Source organism: Aptenodytes patagonicus, chromosome W (assembly GCF_965638725.1).
Source record: "Aptenodytes patagonicus chromosome W, bAptPat1.pri.cur, whole genome shotgun sequence".
Taxonomy (NCBI): Eukaryota; Metazoa; Chordata; class Aves; order Sphenisciformes; family Spheniscidae; genus Aptenodytes; species Aptenodytes patagonicus.
Genome location: NC_134981.1, coordinates 17,165,762 through 17,177,152, shown reverse-complemented (window position 1 = coordinate 17,177,152; position 11,391 = coordinate 17,165,762). Strand labels below are relative to the sequence as shown.

At 40.6% G+C, this 11,391-nt stretch overlaps 1 long non-coding RNA gene across 1 annotated transcript in view; it reads right to left on the bottom strand.

The window, feature by feature from the left end:
• Nucleotides 1–1,415: 1,415 nt before the first annotated feature.
• The window catches only part of LOC143171853 (uncharacterized), a 68,918-nt gene continuing 58,942 nt past the window's right edge, over nt 1,416–11,391 (bottom strand). Inside the window, exon 3 of the long non-coding RNA XR_012997225.1 lies at nt 1,416–4,916. This is a non-coding gene — a long non-coding RNA (uncharacterized LOC143171853). The remainder of the gene's footprint in view (nt 4,917–11,391) is intronic.

Below are 11,391 nucleotides of genomic sequence, written 5' to 3'. Positions count from 1 at the left end.
GTGTGTGAGAGTAAACACAGAGAGTAAGGAACTGATAGTCTGGTACCTGGTCCCAAGGTAAAATAAGTCTTTGAATAATTTATTTTTTATATTCCTATGTCAGTTACAGAAATTTTAGGTCTCTCAGTTTTTACCTGTGTAAAATATACTTTTTCTTCCACATAAACCTGGTTTAACCAGTATTTGAGATACCTTGTGTACTACAGTGCTATTGAAATACTGTGCAGATTATCTAAAAACTTGTTCTCAAGAGTTACATGAGGTAAAAATAAAGCAGAATTGACATTTATGAAAATCAAATTACACAGGAAGATTTGTATATCCACCTTATCTATCCTCACATAGCTGACATTTTATTTTTTATTTCAGCCATAGCAATTCAGCTGTTTCCAATAATGAGGCTTGGGAATTACATGTGTCGATTATGTTAAGTTCTGGTGACTTTTTTCTTTCTCCTGTCTCTGGAACAGCACAAGTTCTCATCCTTCGGCACAGGAGCATGGTATTTGGCAGGAAGAGGGAGCATTGTGGTTGTGTAAGGGTATAGTTCAGTTGCTTTTGTGAAAATGTCCTCTGATTAGTCAAAATTATAAGTGTCTAGAAAAATCACCTCTGGAGACTTGTTTGTAATATAGGAAAGCCTTCATCAAGAAATTGCTGCTATCTCGCATGTGTGTAGTAATTTGCACTGCACTGGCATAGTAGTTTGCTTTTTGTCTTGATACGTGTAAAGGTGTGAAGTCCACTCCAGATACATAAGGATGGCTTTTCCTAGACTAACTTATCCACTTATAGATATATGCAGCGCAGAGCTGATTAAGAAAACACAGCAAATGAGCAGGCCTGGTTAAGAGGAGTTTGAATAATGACTGTGCTGGCCCTTGTTGAAAGATGTATGTTTACAAAAGGGTCAGTAAAGCTATTTTCATCTTTATAAACTATGTATGTTTATATTAATATTTTTCTGAAATTTTTCTTGATTAAAATGTTAGCTGCTGCAATAAAAAATGCAGTCACTTGTAAGAGCTTGCATTTGAGAGCTTTTTCAACTGACGTTTTTACTACATAACCTCATTTTTAAAGGGTTCAAACAGTTTCAGGTAAATTATCTATCTTAAGAACTAAAAATTTAAAATCAAAGAAAAACTTCTTGCTGCAGTGCAGAGAAAATGGGGGACCAAAGCATGCTAAATTGTGCCAATTTTTTTTCTCATTTATTTAAGCAAGTCTTGCTATTATATTGTCCATGGCTCTGCGGAAGTGAGTATGGCTTGTGCTTTGTCCCTAGACCCTATGGAATGGTTTTAATTTTAAAATTCAGATGTGCTTACACACATACACAGGAACAAAATTCTACTTTCCACATAGCATGGTTGAAGTGAAATTGATTAATCAAGTGGTTTTGATATTCCAGCTCATGTAAACACTAACTTTTGCTGAAGACTCGGTTTTCAGTTAAGCATTGTGCTTTGATCTTCCAATTTCATTTTGAGATTCTGCCCCTAGTCTTGTATTTTGATTCCAAGACTAGATCAGTTTGTTTTTCTGAAATAATAAACTTAGAATTTCATGTTATCCACAGCTTCCAAGTTTATTGTATATGAAATAGGGGAGGCTTATTCTGTTTGTCAGTGTAAGACAGACAAACTCACACAGGAAAAACTAGGCAATCCACCCAGTGGTGATGGATCATAAATTAAGAATTTGTAGTTCCTTCACAGTAGTTTGAAATACACGTACATGCACGTATATCTGGTGTATATATAAATGCAGTGACTCTAGTAAGAATGTGAAGTTGTTCATGTGCCAACATCAGAGGTGACATGAAAATATACTACTTTTTTCCCCCTCCATTTGCAAATGTAACTGATTTTGTAAACTTAGTTTACAACTTATCAGCCTTTAATGAATTCCTATATCTGGCAAACTTATACTTCCAACACTGACTTCTCTGCAACTACTATACATACTTTCAAACAAGATGGTCCAACTTTTTCAGTGGTAGGAATTGAATGGCAGCTTAGGAACGTCTATGCTGGGCTACGTAAAATCAGCAGTGGATTGTGGGTCTAAACAACTGGTCATAGATATGTGCAAGAGGAGGTTTTGACATCTCATGCACTTCTAAAAGCTGTGTTATCTTTCCACAAAATTGAGGGTGCCAGGACTGATGAAATTGTGTAAGGGGCCAAATTCAGCCTGGGACCACCAGTTTGACCTGTTTGCATCTATTATTGAGGGCTCTTTTGCTTCAAGAGAAAACACATTTGGATTTTAAACATAACAATATACAAAAATTAAAAATCGTATTTCAGAAATGGCTTATTTCTTAAGAGCTTCCTTAGCTGCATTTTGCCATAGTAGGAAGGAACTAAACATATAAAGCATCCTGAATTTGCTTTTCACTGACACAAGAAAACAGTCTTAAATTAGCTTAACAGTCCTTCGACTCCGGGATGTTACAAGGGGGTCAGTTTAAACTAGTTTTTTGGCACTTATGTTGACACAATTGTCCTGAGTTCCTGTTATCAGTGATTGACACAGGAAGCTTAACGAGCTAGCTAAAGGCCTGTTTAATCTTGTCAGGCAAGAAGTTACATGTTTCAAAATGTCCCACCATCAACTCTACTCGACAAATAACTAAGACTATGCAAGTGAAGCTTTTGTGTATCACAGCAAGGTTTTAGTCAGGGATTGTCAGGGATGTAACCCTTTCACCTTTTTCCATTCAGAGTATCTCTGTTCTGTCTCTTTAAATGCAGTCGAGCTGAATAATAAAGGTCTCTTTGGTCCCTCAGGGCCAGTTTGGAATAGTTTACAGTAAGTACCATGTTCAGCAAAACCCCATTCGGCTATAATAGGGTCATGAGGGTGTACTGGTCCCAATGACTGATATGTTTTTAATTCTTCAATCAGAGTTTTTATCGCCTCCTTATGTTCTAATTTCCACTCCTAGGGTTTGCCCTTCCGTAAAAGCAAATATAATGGATGAGCAATGATAGAAAATCCAAGTTCATGCTTTCTCCATATATCATTTTCTCCAATATCCTAAAGTTCCCATCAACTGTTGCAACTCTTTCCTAGATTGGGGCATTTGCAGCTGTTTGATTTTTCTTAAGGTGTCTGGAAGAATCACTGCGCTGCCTGCTATCCACCGAGTGCCTAAAAATTTTACTTCTCTACTTGGTCCCTGACATTTCTCAGGTGGAATCTCAACTTCTGCTTTATGTAGTGCTTGCCAGACTGCTGCTGCCGCTTCCCCCACCTTCTCAGGGGAAGTTCCTCCAATTAGAATATCATCTATATATTGGTACAGTTTCAGATCTTGAGGGAGTGAGACTGTCTGTAAAAGTTCAGCAAGTGCAGCATGAGCAATCCTGGGTGAATGTTTATACCCCTGTGGGAGTCTGTTAAAGGTATCTTGTATTCCCTCCCAATGATAACGTCAGCACTCAGAAGTATAGTTCCAGGTTCTCAAAAGGAGGGAATGATAACATCAGTGCTTAGAAGTATAGCTCCAGATCCTCAAAAGAATAGGAGAGAATGATAACATCAGTGCTCAGAAGTATATGTAACACCCTGTAACAGTAATAGGAGAGAACAAGGGCAGACCATACTTCAGCATCTATGCTGTTTAATACTCCTAATCCTGTTCCTAAGATACCAGTCACATCTCTCCTTGCTCGTTTTGGAGAGGTGAGGGTTCATCCATGCAACCACGCTAACCATCCTGCATAGGATGTACTTAAGAACGGTGAGAAAGTAGGTTTAATTGCAGAGATATTAATTTGCATTGATAGTTCCACTCGTTTGAGGGACCACAATGGATTAAACAACACTTGCTGTTGGCCTGTGTATTTAATAGCGTAAGGTCTAATTTCGGAAATTTGTGGGGATAAGGTTTGGTCAGTTGTGGGAGTAATAGGGTAGGGAGTAGATTGATAGACAGTAGGGGTAGCTGTTGGTGTGGTAGTGGGAATCAGGGAAACATTAAATTGCATACTGCCCACTGTGGCACATGAACCATGACCTCGACAGTTAATTGGCACACAAACTCCCATAATGAATCCCAACGGCTCCATTTCCAGCGGGCCTTGCCATCCCTTGTTGGGTTTATCCGGTATTGTTACATGTGTGCAATTGTGTAAAAGGACAAACTTAATAGGTCCTTCAGTGGTATCGTGATCATATTGTAGGGCAGTGCCCCCATCTATAATGCGAGTATTAGTCTCTCCAACCCAAGTCCAGATTCCTCTATATGGACTACTAACACTTAAGCAAAAGGTAAGATTGGTGCATGTGGTCAGGTGGATACCTTCGTTCTTGCTGCCCCACTGGTGGGTTTTGGATATGTTGGGCTTCACTGTCCATGTTAAGGCAGAGGTTACCAGCTCCTGTGAGTTTGCTTGATTACTGCATTGTGCATACTTAGGCTTGAGTGCAGCATCCTCAGTAAGACTCCTTAGTAAAACTGGGGGAGTAATCAAAGTAGGCACCGACATCATTGTGATAGGTTTAGTGATTCTGAGAGATATTGTTCCTAGTATTACATTGCATCCCTTTAGAGTGTTCCGTCTGCATGATACTTTAACATCGTAATGTCCCTTCACTATGTCATGTATTGATCAATGACTTACGTTACAGCATTTTCTATATGGTGTGTAAGAGTTAAGTGTGAATAATCATAACATATATATATATATATCCCTTATTAACAGGTGGTCGTGTTTTACAGGTCACGTTTATATTACTGTCTGTTAGTAACAAGACGGGTGGCTTATCTATATTGATACAATCGCGGCTGATTTCTTGATTGACGGTTAAGTTGAGACAGGTGGGCATTCATGGGGAAGCCAGTATTATCGAAATCTTCAACAGCAGTAGAACGATGTATCTTACTTTCATCTTGGAGGAGGCTGCAAAACAAAAAGGTAAAATAGACTGGTTTTGGTGGGGTTTTCCAGACAGGTTACCCCGTTAGAAAGAAGGAAAAATCCACTGTGCACTTATTCTATGTTTTGCACCACTGCTATCAGTAGCTTCCCAAGGCAAGCGGGCCACGAGGTTTAGTTAGTCTCATAGATACAGTTCCAATTTGTGGTAAATTTACCATGACAGGTTGTCCTGGCTGTAATGCTATTGGATGTTTTCTTTCATCAGAAGGTGGAACATCAAGCTCAGCTTTTGCAAAGAATGCTCGGCTCACAGGGCTCCCGGTGGGCCCATATTGATTATTCAATTGATGAAGTACTTTGGAAAGTCAAGTATCCCACTGGGCCTCATGTGACTTAAGACTCTTTTTCAATAAGCCATTAGCTCTTTCTACCATCCCATTTGATTGAGGATAATATGGGGTGTGGAATATCCATTGAATTTCTTCTTGTTTTGCCCATTCTTGCACTTCCTTACATGAGAAGTGCGAGTCATTATCACTTTGGATGACATCAGGAGTAGGTAGACTTGAGAACCAAAACAATAGCCCTTGTACTGTATTTCGCCCATTGGCCTTCTGGCACTTAGTCGCCATAAGCAAGCCAGAGACTACTTCCACTCCTGTGAGGATATATCGATATCCCCCAGAGGGTTTGAATGGCCCGATATAATCAATTTGCCATGTAGACCACAAAGTTTTTCCTTCATTGATATGTAGGGGTGGTGCTTTAGCAGGGTGATTTGTTTGTAATTTTAATCTATATTGAGGACATTCTGTAAGAATAACTTCACAAGTTTTCCTGTTTAGGGGCCAACCCTTGCTCTGTGCAGCAAAGCGCATCTTTACTTGTGTGACCTAATTTTTGATGCAGCCATTCCCCCAACCAATACCACTTGGGTTTTAAGGAGTTCCCTATTTTTATTTTCCTAATTTTAGTCAACTCATGCACCTTTTGGTTCCAGTTTGTGGCTGGTTTACTGTCCTTGGCATGAGCTTTCACCCATCCCATCTTGGATGGTGTTTTTCTGGCTATATTTAGTAATAGTTGCCAATCTTGAGTTCTCCAAACTGGAGATCTGTTTACTTCCCAGTTCAGGGTTTCCCATTGACAGAGCCATTGTGTGGCGCTGTTACCGTAAGTCGGCAGATGAAAAACTCCCTAAGACTCAATTTGGAGTTTTAGAAAGCAGGCATTCTTTAATTGCGGCACCGGGCGCACAGGGGATCGCTCCACCTAATGTGCATGCTGAGTTGTTCAACTCCAGAAGTTATATACAATTAGAATATACATATTCATTAGATTTCCTAGAATTGATTAACATAGTCATGCTACTTCCTGGAACTCATCATCATATGTAAAAGTCTTTAACGCATGCACTCTTATGTTCATTGGTGGTCTCTCAGGGTCCTCTGGTGGTCGTCAATAGTCTTCCTCACTGTGTCCTTTTGCTCACCTCTTCAATTTGGCGTCCTTCAGTCCGAGTCATTCTTGTCTTTCTTAAAGGTTAACTTTAAAGGTTAACTATTGATGTATCGTTTGCCTTTGTTCTTTTCCTATTACTGTTACAGGGTGTTCCATATACTTCTGAGCACTGATGTTATCACTCCCTCCTATTCTTTTGAGGATCTGGAGCTATTAAAGCTACAATCCTCACTACATTATTGGTTATGAATATATTGTAATTCTTTCAGATATTCTATCTTAGCTGATAACTGTCGCATTATACACCAGATTCTAAGATATAAAATTAATATCAGTAATAGGCATAATACAATTAGGATTATCAGAATAACGATTGGATGGAGTTCAGGATTCCTGTTGCAGTTGGTGACCAGCCAAGAAGAGTTTCCCACCAATGATGTTCTCCATCCTTCTTCACCCTTTCCAAGATATGATGTATTTCTTCCGCATCATGATGTACAGTAATTAAAGTTCTATGTCCTTTGTCTCGAACTCATTCTAGTAATTGGCACAAATCATTATGTTGTAGCAACTTTTTCACTAATGTTAGATTCATTCCAATGGGGGTAGGTAACAAATCTTCATTTAGTGTATAATTGGATTGTAGTAACTGATAAGAGGTAACAGGAGCAGTATAGTTAAAATCACATCCCATAATGTTAGTGAAGTTGCAAACACATATATTTGAATGGTTGTTAGTATATACTGTAACATTATCTACAAATATAAAATCACAAAAGGTTCTCATACAAACACATCCCTTTCCAATATATACAAGCATGGTTTCGAGCATTTCATCGGGATGCACTTCAAAATGACAGACGTTTTGCTCAGTGTCATGGCACACATCTTGGGCTTTAATGGTGTTACTTTCACAAAAAAAATCCTTGTTGTTCCCGTACAATACATGTACTAACATCAACAGTCTGCCATTTGTTTCCATTTCGTTGGGCCCATACCCTATGTTCTAATGGATAGATTATAGCTCCGTTGTGATTTTATCCTAATGCAATGATTGGGTATATGGTGTATACCGAAGCATTACGAACTGTTAAAACAAAAGCTGTGGCCTTATTGTTGATGGGATCAAAAGTGAAATTAACTAAGTACCACCAGGATTGGAATTCTTTCTCAAATTTAGTTGCATTATCCCAAATTACCTTTCGAATTTTGGTGGGTAGGGTGCCCTCTTCCCCTTCTCTTATAATTGCCGCTACCATAGATTGCATCCACAATTGAGCCTGGACACAACTAAGGGCTAGAGAAATGTTTTTTTGGGCTGTAACAAGATTTGAAATGGTCCTTTCCATTTTTCAGAAGTCCAGGATTTGATGTATACCCAATCTCCGGGCTGGAATGGGTGCGCTGGGGAATCAAGACCTAGAGATTCATTCAAGACTACATACTTATTTAGTTTTCATAAAACTTTCCCGAGAGCAATCAAGTAATTTCTTGCATCATTCTCCCCTTGTATTCGCATCTCTCCTGGCAGTCCAGGTGTTTGGTACGGTCGTCCATACATCAATTCATACGGGCTGAAACGTTGTCTACCTCGTGGTTGGACTCTAATTCTTAACAAAGCTAGAGGCAAGGCCTGTGTCCAATTCATCGAGGCTTCCTGACATATCTTACTTAACTGAGTCTCGAGGGTATAATTCATTCTTTCTACTTTACCACTAGATTGAGGCCTATAAGGGGTATGTAAATCCCAACTAATACCTAACAGTCTGCTTGTTTCGGTAACTACTTTGGCTATAAAATGTGGACCCCTATCTGATGACATCCCTAAAGGTACTCCAAATCTTGGAATTATTTCTTTTAATAATATTTTTACTACTTCTTTTGCTTTATTGGTGCGACATGGAAAGGCCTCAGGCCAACCTGTATATGTATCCACGAGGACCAACAAATACTTTAGCCCCCCTTTTCTTGGCAATTCGGTAAAATCTATTTGCCAATACTCCCCAGGTGCCTGTCCCTTGGCAGTTTTTCCAAATTGAATTTTATTCTGCGTTTTTGGGTTGTTTTTACAACATATTTCACATCTTTGTGTGACTGATTTTATAATTTCCACCATGTTCCTGCTAATAACCGACTTCTGTAAATGTTTTAACAAATTTTCAGTCCACCAGTGCACAGTGTTATGTTCTTTCTTTACTAAATTATTCATGAGGGAATGAGGTATTATTACTAGACCTGTAGGTGTAACTGCCCATCCGTCTTCTCGTCTTTCTGCTTGTAAAGTTTCGATTAATTTCAAATTTTGCTTATTATAAATAGGGTTTTTCTGAAGGGAGATTCTTTTTCCTGGCACTATTGCTAATACATTTTCTCCTATGCCTTTTTCTGCAGCCTGCTTTGCAGCCAAATCAGCCAGCTTATTTCCTCGCTCCTGAGCAGTTTGTCCTGACTGATGAGCTTTACAATGCATAATAGCTACAGCAGCCGGAGCCTTTATGCTCTCCAGTAGGCTCAAGATCTCTTCTTTATGCTTTATCTCCGTACCTTGTGAGGACAACAATCCTCTTTCCTTCCAATTTGCTCCATGTGCATGCACTACTCCAAAAGCATATTTAGAATCTGTCCAAATATTCACACACTTATTTGCACTTAACTGTAGAGCTCGGGTGAGAGCTATCAGTTCGGCCTTCTGAGCTGACGTCTTGATGGGCAGCGCTTGTGCTTCCACCGCCGTTTCGACGGTGATGATTGCATATCCTGATACCCGCTTTCCTTCTTTCATAAAGCTGCTACCGTCCGTGTATAGCTCCCAATCCGGATTCTGCAAGGGAACATCCTTTAAATCAGGTCTGCTTGAATAGACTTCCTCAATGGTCTGCAGACAGTCATGTTCCGGTTTGCCGCCTTCTTGTCGAGTTGAGAGAAACATGGCAGGGTTAATCACGGTAGTAGTCTTTAAGGTCACATCATCTAGTTCTATTAGTACCACCTGATATTTTAGCATTCTACTAGGAGACAACCAATGTCCACCCTTCTGGTCCAATACTGTGGTCACCATGTGTGGAACATAAACAGTTATCTTTTGTCCCATAGTAAGTTTTCGAGCCTCCTGTATTAATAACACTGTTGCAGCTACTGCCCTTAGACAACTCGGCCATCCTTGGCTCACTGGATCAAGTTGTTTAGAAAAGTAGGCCACAGCCCTTTTATATTCCCCCAACCGCTGGGTTAAAACTCCAAGGGCTATTGCTTGTCTTTCATGAGTAAATAGTTCAAATGGCTTTTCTAAATTAGGCAGCCCCAGAGCTGGGGCTTTCATCAGAGCTCTTTTGAGTTGAATGTATGCGTTTCGATCTTCATTTGACCATTGCAGGGGACCTTTTGATGACTTCAATAATTCATACAAGGGTTTTACCATCAGTCCATAGTTAGCAATCCATAATTGTCTCTGTCCCCTCAGAATTTCAAAGCCTAAATATATTACAGTTTCCTGTGCAATTTGGGCCTTTCCTTTCGACGCTCGGTAACCACTACGTCCGAGGAAATTTAATAAACTGACTGTCAGTTCCAAGCATTCCTCTCGGGAGTTCCCAGCTATTAGTATATCGTCGACATACTGTAGCATTACTCCCTTTCTATTTTCTTGTCTCCATAATATACTGGGTTTTTGTTCCGGTCTCAGGATTTTCCCATTCAAAGGCAAACAATTCCTGGCTTCCGGAATCAAGTGGGACGCAGAAAAAGGCATCTTTTAAATCTAAAACTGTAAACCACCCCTGATCCTCAGTGAGTGCAGTTAATAGTGTATACGGATTTGCGACTACCGGATGTATATCTTGGACAATTTGATTTACTGCTCTCAAATCCTGGACTAATCTGTAAGATTTTCCATCAGCTTTCTTAACAGGTAAAATCGGAGTATTATACTTAGATTCACATTCTCTTATGTCCTGGTTTCGGCAGGGATAGAGTTAATTTCCTTCCTAGTAGCTGGTACAGTGCTGTGTTTTGGATTTAGGATGAGAACAAAGTTGATAACACACCGACGTTTTAGTTGTTGCTAGGTAATGCTTACACTAGTCAAGGACTTTTTAGTTTCCCATGCTCTACCGACTGAGAAGGCTGGAGGTGCACAAGAAGCTGGGAGGGGGCACAGACAGGACAGCTGACCCAAACTGGCCAAAGGGATATTCCATACCATGTGACGTCATGCTCAGTATATAAAACTGGGGGAAGAAGAAGGAAGGGGGGGGACGTTTGGAGTGATGGCGTTTGTCTTCCCAAGTAACCATTACGCGTGATGGAGCCCTGCTTTCCTGGAGATGGCTGAACACCTGCCTGCCCATGGGAAGTAGTGAATGAATTCCTGGTTTTGCTTTGCTTGCATGCGTGGCTTTTGCTTTACCTATTAAACTGTCTTTATCTCAACCCACGAGTTTTCTCACTTTTACCCTTCCGATTCTCTCCCCCATCCCACCGGGGGTGGGGAGTGAGCGAGCGGCTGTGTGGTGCTTAGTTGCCGACTGAGGTTAAACCACGACAGTCCTTTTTGGCGCCCAACGTGGGGCTTGAAGGGTTTGAGATAATGACAGGTTTGATTGGAATGTGCTAGATCGAATTTATACCTGTTATTGCTGTTTAGCTATTAATTGGCAGGCTCCTGTGCTTGCCATGGGGCTTGCTTGCCTTACTGTATATTAGAGTCTAATGCTCATTAGTGGCTGCTTTTTGCTTTCGCTGCTTGCTGTACTGCTGTACTGCTTATCATCATATTCTACTGTGCCTGGGAACATTTTGATAACAGCAATGGCGATGCGCCTGGGCTGGCAGATGGCCAGGGCATCGCTGCTGTTTCTGTGCTGCTGTACTGGACAGGCTGGAACTCCAGTGTGAACTCGGGTCGAAGGGACTGTGACCTGTGGATGAGTCCGTGCGGGAGCAGGACACCCCAAAGCATCTGTGGCCATGGATAAGCCCATGCCAGAGCAGGTACATCTCGAAGCGTCTGTGGCCGCGGTTATGTTTGTGCTACAGC